This window comes from Triticum dicoccoides, chromosome 5A (assembly GCF_002162155.2).
Source record: "Triticum dicoccoides isolate Atlit2015 ecotype Zavitan chromosome 5A, WEW_v2.0, whole genome shotgun sequence".
NCBI lineage: Eukaryota > Viridiplantae > Streptophyta > Magnoliopsida > Poales > Poaceae > Triticum > Triticum dicoccoides.
In genome coordinates this window covers 191,515,470-191,526,589 of record NC_041388.1, presented here as the reverse complement: position 1 = coordinate 191,526,589, position 11,120 = coordinate 191,515,470, and positions in this window count along the sequence as shown.

The window sequence follows — 11,120 nt, the reverse complement described above, 5'->3', positions numbered from 1 at the left end:
TTCAAGTGTGGAGAGCCGGGTCATTATAGCCGAGAGTGTCCTCAGAACAACAACCCCAATCAGTCTGGAAAGTCCGTTGGCCGTGGTAAGCCAGCGGGAAAGACATTCTATGCCAAGCCAGTCACCACTTCACGTGGCCACGTCAACTATGTTTCAGCCGAGGAGGCTCATGAGGATCCTAACGTCGTCCTTGGTACGCTCCTTGTTAATTGCCATCCGGCATCTGTTCTTTTCGATACTGTAGGATCTCATTCATTCATATCCGAGAACTACGCTTGATTGCATAACACGACATTCTGTGACATGCCCACTTCCATGGTAATCCAAACTTCTAGAGTAAGCCATGGGAACGAAATTCTTGTCGATAGACTTGTCATTCTTGCATCTTTAATAGCTCTCAAGTCCTCGGACATTAACATCATCTTGGGTATGGACTGGATGTCAGCTCATTATGATAAGATTGATTGTGCCACTAGAACTGTTCAACTTACTCACCCATCGGGCAAGACAGTCAATGTCTTAACTCGAGTGGCCAAGCGCCAGCTTTACTCCCTAAATGCCAACCCCCTTCCAGACCTTGAGGATATTCCGGTAGTCCGAGACTTTCCGGATGTCTTTCCAGAAGAACTGCCAGGTGTTCCACCTGACAGGGATGTCGAGTTTGTGATAGACATTGTTCCAGGAACCGTTCCAATTTCTAGAAGACCCTATAAGATGGCACCTTTAGAACTAGCCGAGCTTAAGAACCAACTCGATGAGTCCTTGAAAAAGGGTTTCATCAGTCCTAGTTCCTCTCCTTGGGCTTGCCCTGTCCTCTTTGTCAAGAAGAAGGATGGAACAGATCAGATGGTTGTAGATTACCGACCTGTCAACTTGGTCACCATCAAGAACAAGTATCCGCTTCCCAGGATCAACGATCTGTATGATCAACTCGCTGGATCCTCAGTCTTTTCCAAGATGTATATGAGGTTGGGCTACCATCAAATCAAAATCAGAAACGGGGACATCCCCAAAACGGCCTTTGTTACTCGTTATGGCCAATACGAGTACACCGTTATGTCCTTCGGTTTAACCAATGCCCCAGCCACCTTCTCTCGGTTAATGAACTCAGTCTTCATGGAGTATTTGGATAAATTCGTCGTAGTTTATCTCGATGACATACTCATCTACTCCAAGAATGAAGAGGAACATGCCAAACATCTAAGGTTGGTATTGACGGAACTTCGAGAGCATCGTCTTTATGCCAAATTCTCCAAGTCTGAATTTTGGTTACCAGAAGTGACCTATCTAGGCCATGTAATCTCTGGTAAGGGTATTGCTGTCAATCCCGAGCGAGTTCAAGCCGTCCTTGATTGGACTCCACCTGAGACGGTCAAGCAAGTTTGGAGCTTCCTTGGCTTAGCGAGCTATTGCCGCTGCTTCGTCGAGAATTTCTCCAAGGTTGCTAAACCTCTAACCGAACTCCTCAAGAAAGATAAAAATTTCGCGTGGACCCCACAGTGCGAGTTCAGCTTTCAGGAACTGATAAGACGCCTGACATCTGCTCCCGTACTGGTACCACCAGATTTCTCCAAGGACTTTATTATCTATTGCGACGCCTCGCGACAAGGACTAGGTTGCATACTCAAGCAAGATTGTCAGGTAATTGCCTATGCTTCACGGCAATTACACCCACATGAGTAAAACTATCCCACACATGATCTAGAGCTTGCAGCTGTAGTCCATGCACTCAAAACTTGGCGACATTACCTCCTCGGTAATCCTTGCGAGATTTTCACCGATCACCACAGTTTGAAATATATCTTCACCCAACCGGATTTGAATCTTAGGCAAAGACGTTGGGTCGAGTTGATCTCGGATTACGACTTAGGAATAACTTACACCCCGGGCAAAGCCAATGTCATGGCTGATGCACTAAGTCGTAAATCCTATTGTAACAACCTGATGTTACAACAAAGTCAACCACTTCTCCACGAGGAATTTTGTAAGCTTAATATTCACATTGTTCCTCGAGGATTCCTATCCACCCTGGTGGCGAAACCTACCCTTACGGATCAGATCATCAAGGCACAGAAGGTAGATCCGGGAATCTCCCGTATTAAGAGAAACATTAAGAAAGGAGTCGTGAATTGTTTCTCCGTTGATGATCAAGGTGTCGTATACTTTGGAAACCGCTTAGTGGTTCCCAAGGCACGAAACCTAAGGCGGCTGATCCTTAAGGAAGCTCATGAATCCCCTCTCACCATTCATCCCGGTAGTACTAAAATGTATCAAGACCTATGCCAGAGGTTTTGGTGGACTAGGATGAAGAGAGAAATCGCTCAATACATTGCTAATTGTGACGTTTGTCATCGTGTTAAAGCAGAGCATCAACGGCCTACTGGCACCCTTCAACCTTTGGATATTCCTGAGTGGAAATGGGATAAAATCAGTATGGATTTCATCACTGGGTTTCCCAGGACCAAGAGAGGGAATAATGCCATCTTCGTCGTGATCGACCAGCTGTCCAAAGTAGGCCATTTCCTACCTGTTCGTGAGAGTATCACCGCTAGCCAGCTAGCTGACTTATACATCTCCCGAATAGTGTCTCTTCATGGTGTCCCATTGGAAATTAACTCAGACCGTGGGAGTCTCTTCACCTCTCGATTTTGGTAAAGTTTCCAAAATGCTATGGGAACTCGTCTCTCTTTTAGCACCGCCTTCCATCCTCAATCAAGTGGTCAAGTAGAACGAGTCAATCAAATTCTGGAAGATATGCTCCGAGCTTCTGTCATCTCATTCGGAATGGGTTGGGAGAAATGCCTTCCATTCGCGGAGTTTGCTTATAACAATAGTTATCAAGCTAGCTTGGGCAAAGCTCCTTTCGAAGTTCTCTATGCACGAAAATGTCGAACGCCTCTGAACTGGTCAGAAACCGGGGAAAGACAACTCTTTGGCCTGGATATGATTCAGGAAGTAGAAGAGCAGGTTCGCGTTATTCGTGAGAAATTGAAAACAGCCCAATCTCGTCAAAAGAGCCAATATGATCTTAAACATAAGCTCATGACTCATGAAGTCGGTGAGAAGGCTTACCTTCAGGTTACTCCGTTAAAGGGAACCCATCGTTTCGGTATCAAAGGCAAATTGGCTCCTCGTTACATTGGACCCTTTCGCATTCTTGCCAAACAAGGAGAAGTTGCCTACCAATTGGAACTACCTTCGCATCTTTCCAGAGTTCACGATGTCTTCCACGTTTCTCAACTCAGGAGTTGCTTCGCGGATCCTATCCGTGGGGTTGACCACGAAACACTTGATCTACAAGATAACCCCTCATATCAGGAATATCCCGTTCGTATACTTGATCAAGCCGAGCGTACCACTCGACACCATAATATCAAGTTCCTCAAGGTTCAATGGTCACACCATTCCGAGAAAGAAGCCACTTGGGAAAGGGAGGATCGTCTTCGAGTCGAGTACCCCACCTTCTTCCCGGAGGATCCTAGATGATCCGGACGAGATTCTTTTGAGTGGGGGTGAGTTGTCACATCCCTAGGTTAGTCATGCATTAGGTTTGGTTCAACATGTGCATCATGTTTAAATTCCCAGAAAACTGAAATGGGGATGACAGAACCCCCAGCACCCCCCTTGGAACAACTAGGGTTTACTAAAAACTTTTTCAATGAACCTGAAATGCCCTTCTAAAAAGCCCACCCTTTTTGTTTTGGGTTAAAACCTTTGACAAAAATGGTGCACATTTTTCTAGGACATCTTAATGTCATTGGATTAATTCTTATAGTATTTGCATTTGGGCATTTAAATGCTATAAAATAATTTAAATGCTCAAATAATCATAAACTAAAATGTTTGCTATTGGATATATTCTAAGCAGTAGCCATGATTAATTTTATGATTTTTGGAAATGCCCTGGCATTTTTAATAAAGCCCTCAAGTTACAGAAATAATAGAATAAAAGCAAACAGAAAGAGAGAGAGAGAGTTAGAGGACTTACCTGTCGCCTGGCCTGGCCCAGCTCGGCCCAGCCCACTGGCTCCTGCCAGTCGTCCTCCTCCTCTCGCCAGGAGGACGAGAGGCGCGTGGCCGGCACTCGCGGCCACACGCCGGCCACCTCCTGCTTCTGCCGACGCCCCGGGCGCGCCTACGAGTGCCACGCACTCCCTCTCGTTCCCCTCTCATTCTCCCCACTCTCCCCGTGCCCCTCTGCCTCCTCTGGTTCTCTCCCCATCCCCTGCCGAGCGCAGCCGTCATCGCCGACAAGCACCACCGCGGCCACAGCCTCTCCCTCGCTTCTCTGACCATCCCAGAGGCTCCACCTCGACCCCCTCTTCCTTCCACCCGAGCCACGCCACCGCGGGAGCCCCACATCGCCACCATGACTCGTCTTCCCCGAGCATGGCCGCCGGACTCCATCGACGGATTCGCCATCGCCAAGCCGTCTCCGGGCAAGCCGAGCCCCTCTTCGTGATCGCTGTGAGCTCCGCCACCGTTTCCCCCTCTCCCCGCGCTCGTTCGCGTCCTCTAACCACCATGGCCATCGGAGCCGAAGCTCGCCGCCGCAACCGCACGTCACCGTCGTGGCCACAGCCACGTTGGGTCGCAACCGAGCACGCCATCGTCTTCAACGCACTCGCAGGAGCCTGTAGCACCCCCGCACGCCCCTCGCCGTGCCTGCTAGCGACTAGTTCGACCTCGCCCGAACTCCGGCCGTCGCGGACGTGCTCGCCCTGTCGTTTTCGGCCACCCCAGCTCCACCCACTACCACCACTCGACGCGGCTCACTCCCCACATTACGTAGATGGTCTCCGCCGTCCTTTTGGTTGCCGGAGTGCAAAACCCGCGCTGCTCCGCCGCATCTGGCCTTGCTGGCGGCTAAACGCCGACGAGTTTGACCACTTTGGACCGTGGACTGACGCGTGGGCCCAGGTTGACTTCCCCCCTGAGCCTATGACAGGTGGGCCGGCCTGCTAATTAGTTTAGGATTAGTGTTAACTAATTTTAATTAGTTTAGTCACTGACATGTGGGCCCAGGCCCCACTGACACTTAATTAGTACTAACTTAATTCTGTATTAGCTGAGACACTGACAGACAGGGCCCACCAGTCAGGTTTGACTGGCCGTGGCGCCTTTCACTCGCTGACGTCACTCTGACGCAATGCTGACGCAGTAAATCCTTTTCTAGATTTATTCTTTAATAGGAAATTCCAGAAAATAGCCAAAACTTCTAAAAATCATAGAAAATCAACCGTAGCTCCAAATCAAACAAGTTATATATGAAAAATGATCAGAAAAATTCAATCTATCCATCTGTAATGGTTTCATGCATGACAAAACAAGTTAACCTTTCTGTTTAAGCAAAATAAGATAATGCACTAATAAGGCTATGTTAATTGAACTAACATTTGAATATTTGATTCAAATGAGTTCATTCCTATCTGTTTTAGCTTGCATTAGGCCAAGACACATTAATTTTGCCATGTCATAGCATGCATCATATTGTTGCATATTGTCATGTGTTGATTATGTTCGGTGTGACTTTCTGGTAGGTTCTGCCTCCGAGGATAACCCTGAGTATCCGTCTGAAGGGCAGTACCCTACTACCACTACATCAGGCAAGCAACCCATTGATCATTCCGATACAACCCCATGTTCTCGCTTCTCTTCTTGTTTACTGCATTAAGACAACGTGATTCAAACAGCTGTGTGCTACGGTAGTTGAACCCTTATCTTCTGCATGACCTGTCATTGCCACAGTAACTAGATGAAACCCACTAGCATGTGTAGGAGTTGATTGAGCCATGTATGTGTTTCCTACCTTGCTATGCCTGCTATGCTTAGAGTTGTGTCAGGTCTGGTTCATCTAGGTGATGGGCTAGAGTGAAATGATTATGTCGGTAATGTGAGGGATGTGTTGAACATGGTTTGGTAAAGGTATCGATGAGAGGCCATGTTGGAGTACATGGTGGGTTGTTTCATTGAGGCCGTCCATAGGAACTGAGATCTGTATGTGTGATTTAAGATTCAGTTACTACCATACATTGGGCCCGAAACCAATGGACCCTCTCGGCTTCTTAATCACCCTAGTACTCTGTCCACGAGTTGCAAATAGTTTCTGGTGTTTGTATGTTATGTGTTGGTGGCCGTGTGTAGCGCTGACCCCAGGGGTGGGGTATGTTGCGGTAGATACACCGTGGCACGGTGTACTGAGTCACCCGTTTGGTGTCTCGGGAACCCTGTTCACATCGTTCGGGGCCGTATGTGGAAACCTCGGCCAGACTCCCTGCGGATGGAACCTGGATAGGAGATAAACCTAGACTAGAGGCTTGAGTGTTTAGGTAGGCCGTGGCTGACACCCTCGTTGGGCTTCCTCTTGAAGGTTGCCGAGTACATGTCGTGTAAACGGCGGTAAGTGGTGAAAGCGTGTATGAAGAAGTACACCCCTACAGGGTATAAAACTATTCGAATAACCGCATCCGCGGTAAGGGACTACTTGGTTGCCTATACAGTTCATACACAAGTTAATGGATACTACTAAAAGACTCAAGATAAGTGTGAGTACCGAGGATGGCCCTCTTGTAGTATGACGAGGGAGGATCCCCGGTGGAGTATTGTGTTGGTGAGTAGTGGACTCGTGTGCGTAAAACTTTTTTACTAGTGGAGTCTCGTAGGATAGCTTAGCCATGAGTCAAAGCTGGCTTGCTGCAATAACTCCACCACCTTCTTGAGAACGAGCATGTATAGTAGGTTCTGACGTAAGACTTGCTGAGTACCTTTGTACTCATGTTTGCTGAATTACTGTTTTCAGACGAAAACACCGCCCCCTCCGATGGGTTTTATGTAGAACTCGACGTCGATGAGTGACTTGCCACCCAGGTGGTGATCATGGCCATGGAGGGCCCTATGTAGATAGACAGGCTTCGAGAAGCCTTCTTGCTTTCTAGTGTCTGTACTCAGACTATTTGCTTCTGCATGTGCTTGTATGCTTGTATGACTTGAGTGTCGGGTCATGTGACCCCTATCTGTATGAACATGTTATGTATGGCTCTCTGGAGCCTTTAAATAAAGTACTTGAGTTGTAGAGTTTTGTTGTGATGCCATGTTGTATTTGCACATATCGAGCATATTGTGTGTATGATCGAAATGCTTGGTATGTGTGGGATCCGACAATCTAGTTGTTTATCCTTAGCAGCCTTTCTTATGGGGAAATGTAGTCTAGTGCTCCTCGAGCCATAGTAGTCCGCTACAGCCCGGTTCACCGGAGTCCTGCTAGCACAGCACTACTGCTCAGGACACTTGACTGGCCGGCATGAGTTTCACTTCGTTCCTATGTCTGTCCCTTCGGGGAACTGTCACGCGGTGACATCTGGAGTCCTGCCTAGCTTGCTACAACCCGGGTTCCTCGGTGTCCTGTTAGCCCAGTGCTATAGCCCGGATTCACACGCTGATGACCGACATGCTCGATGTCATTCACGTATGCCTGTCTCCATAGGTCTCTGCCGCTTTGGGTTCACGACTAGCCATGTCGACCCGGGTTCTCTGTCATATGGATGCTAGCGACACTATCATATACGTGAGCCAAAAGGCGCAAATGGTCCCGGGCCATGGTAAGGCGACACCCGTGGGGATACCGTGCATGAGGCCGCAATGTGATATGAGGTGTTACCGGCTAGATCGATGTGACTTGGAATCGGGGTCATGATAGCTATAAATATTTTAAAGTGCTCAAATAATCTTGGAAGCATTTTTAGGCAGTTGAGAATATTCCCAAATGTGCATCTGAATATTTCCAGAGTTTTTGGAAATGAAATAGTATTTATTCTATTTCAATACACAAAGCAGGAAATAAATAAAAGCAAAAACAAAAAAAGGACCAGAGACTTACCTGGAAGCCCACCAGCCGGCCCACCTAGCTGGCCTGGCCCAGCAGCCGCTCCACGCAGCTGCTTCGCCTAGCCAGCGAGGCGAGCAGGTGCTCGACGGCGAGCACAGGAGCTCACCACGCCACCTCTCTGCCTGCCTGCCGTCGCCCGCGCCAGCGCGATGCCTCGAAACGCCTCCGCGCCGCCACCCCGACCCCCTGGACAACTCATTCCTCCCCCCCTGCTCTCTCCCTCGCTCCCTGAAGCCATGGCTGACGCTGCCGCAGCAACGCCACCGTAGTTCTAACGTCCACCGTTGTCCTTGCACCGCCCCGCCGTGTCCACGAGCTCCACCATCGTCCTCTCCGTCGAGCAGCCCGAGCCCCAAGCGCTCACGCACCCTACTTCGTCTTCTTCGAGCTCGACTCCACCGAGCACCGCCGCAGATCCCCATCACCATCGCTGCCGCATCAGCTCGTCCCCGACCGCGTCATCTGCTCCTACGTCACCGCCATGAGCTGCTGCACCTCCCCATCCTCCCCGCTTGCCTTCTTGTGCACCACAGCGACCACACCGAGCTCGCCCGCACGCGCCGCCGCCTCTACACGTCACCGTCGTGGCCACATCCACGCTGGCTCGATTTCGAGCACGCCATCACATTCGTCGCAGCCCAAGCATCCCGTAGCACCTTTCCACACGCCTCGCCGTATCCCGCAGCTTCGGTTTCGACCTCGCCCGAACTCCGGCGGCCGCTAAGGTCGTCGCCGGCGACGTTTCCGGCCACCCTAGCTCCACCCGCTACCACCACTTGATGCGGCTCGCTCCCCGCATCACGTAGTTGCTCTTCGCCGTTGATTTGGTCGCCGGAGACGCAAACCCGAGCCCCTCCGTCGCGTTTGGCCTCGCCGGGGGCTAAACGCCGGCGGGTTTGACCCGTGGACTTGATGTGTGGGCCCAAGTTGACTTCCCCCTGAGCCTATGACAGGTGGGGCCGACTTGTTAATTAGTTTAGGATTAGCTCTAACTAATTTTAGTTAGTTTAGGTCACTGACATGTGGGCCCAGGCCCCACTAACAGTTAGTTAGTATTAACTTAATTCTGTTAGTTAGCTGAGACACTGACAGACAGGGCCCACCAGTCAGGTTTGACTGGCCCTGGCGCCTTTGACTCGCTGACGTCACAGTGACGCAGTGCTGACGCAATTATTCATTTTCTGGATTTATTTTTATATAGGAAATTCCAGAAAATAGCTAAAACTTCTAAAATTCATAGAAAATCAACCATAACTCCAAATCAAACAAATTATATGTGAAAAATGATCAGAAAAATTCAATCTATCCATCTGTAATGGTTTCATGCATGACAAACCACTTGAACTTTGCTGTTTAGATGAAACAAGCTAACACACTCATTATGCATAAGAACTTTAACCCTCATTTGAATCTTTGATTCAAATGGACCCTTTTCAACTTGTTTCACATTGCATTAGGCAGGACACATCATTTTGCCATGTCATAGCATGCATCATATTGTTGCATATTGTCATGTGTTGATTATGTTTTGTGTGTCCTTCATGGTAGGTCCTGCCTCCGAGGATATCTCCGAATATCCAATTGAAGGGCAGTACCCTACTACCACTCCATCAGGCAAGCACCCCCATTGATCATATCGATACAATGCCATGTTCTCGCCTCTGCTCTCAGTTACTACATTAAGACAACAACGTTTCAAACTGCTGTGTGCTGCGGTAGTTGAACCCTTATCCTCTGCATGACCTGTCATTGCCACAATAACTAGATGAAACCCACTAGCATGTGTAGGAGTTGATTGAGCCATGTTTGTGTTTCCTACCTTGCTATGCCTGCTATGCTTAGAGTTGTGTTAGGTCTGGTTCATCTGGGTGATGGGCTAGAGTGAAATGCTTCTGACGGTAATGTGAGTGGTGCGTTGAACATGATTTGGTAAAGGTATCTATGAGAGGCCATGTAGGAGTACATGGTGGGTTGTTTCATTGAGGCCGTCCATAAGAACTGAGATCTGTATGCGTGATTTAAGATTCAGCTACTACCACACATTTGGCCCTGAAATATGACCCCTCTCGACTTACTGACCCCTCTCGTCCTTTGTCCAGGAGTTGCAACTAGTTTCTGGTGTTTGTAGGTTATGTGTTGGCGGCCGTGCGTAGCGCTGACCCTGGGGGTGGGCTATGATGCGGTAGATACACCGTGGCATGGTGTACCGAGTCACCTGTTTGGTGTCTCGGGAACCCTGCACACATCGTTTGGGGCCGTTGAGGACACCCCGGCCGGATCTCCTTGCAGATGGTACCTGAATAGGCGAAAAACCTGGACTAGAGACTTGTGCGGTTAGTCAGCTCGTGGTCTACACCCACGTCGGCTTTCGCTTGAAGTCTGCTGAGCACATGTCGTGTGCAGACGCTAAGTGGTGGAAACATGTGTGACGAAGTACACCCCTGCAGGGTATAAAACTATTCGAATAGCCGCGTCCGCGGTAAAGGACTACTTGGTTGCCTATACAGTTCATAGACAAGTTAATGGTTACTACTAAAAGAAAAGACCGAAGGGATTTCTCACAAATAAAATGATACATGATTAAGAGATATGAATCCTTGAAGAAAACGGGTGGGAGAGCGGGTAAACAAAGGCAACTTGGGGACGGATGAAACAAACAATGTTGGAAAAACCAAGAGGTGATCTTGCGGATGTTGAAGTGATCGGATCCACTTGAAGAGAAAACACGCCGGTTGAAAAGGATTGACATGAAAATCTCGATTATCATGAAGGATTGGTATTCACATTGGAGTATGAGAAAACCACTTAGGAAAGGTGTGGAATCAATATTTGACATTGAAGCAACTCGAATACCACAAACAAAAAAACAAAGGATTGGCTTGCAGAATAAGCCGGAACAAACATATGATAGAGATTTCGTCCGAAGTTTTCATGGTGGGGCTGACTCGGGCTCGATCATACAGCACCATCATGTACAAGGTAGTGCACATGACATACGAAGCGTCCCCGAGTCAGCATAGTAAGGACTCTTTAAGACGCAACGAGACAACTATAAAAACCAATCGTGGATAGGCGGACAACTAGACGTCGAACCCCAATTTCATATCATACATCTGTCGGAAAGATATCCTAGGAGCTACTTGAATTACCACTTATAAACTCCCGAAACTTTACGGTTATGCAATCAGGTGTTGGGCATACAGGGGAAGCATAATATCTCACCCAAAACTAGCAA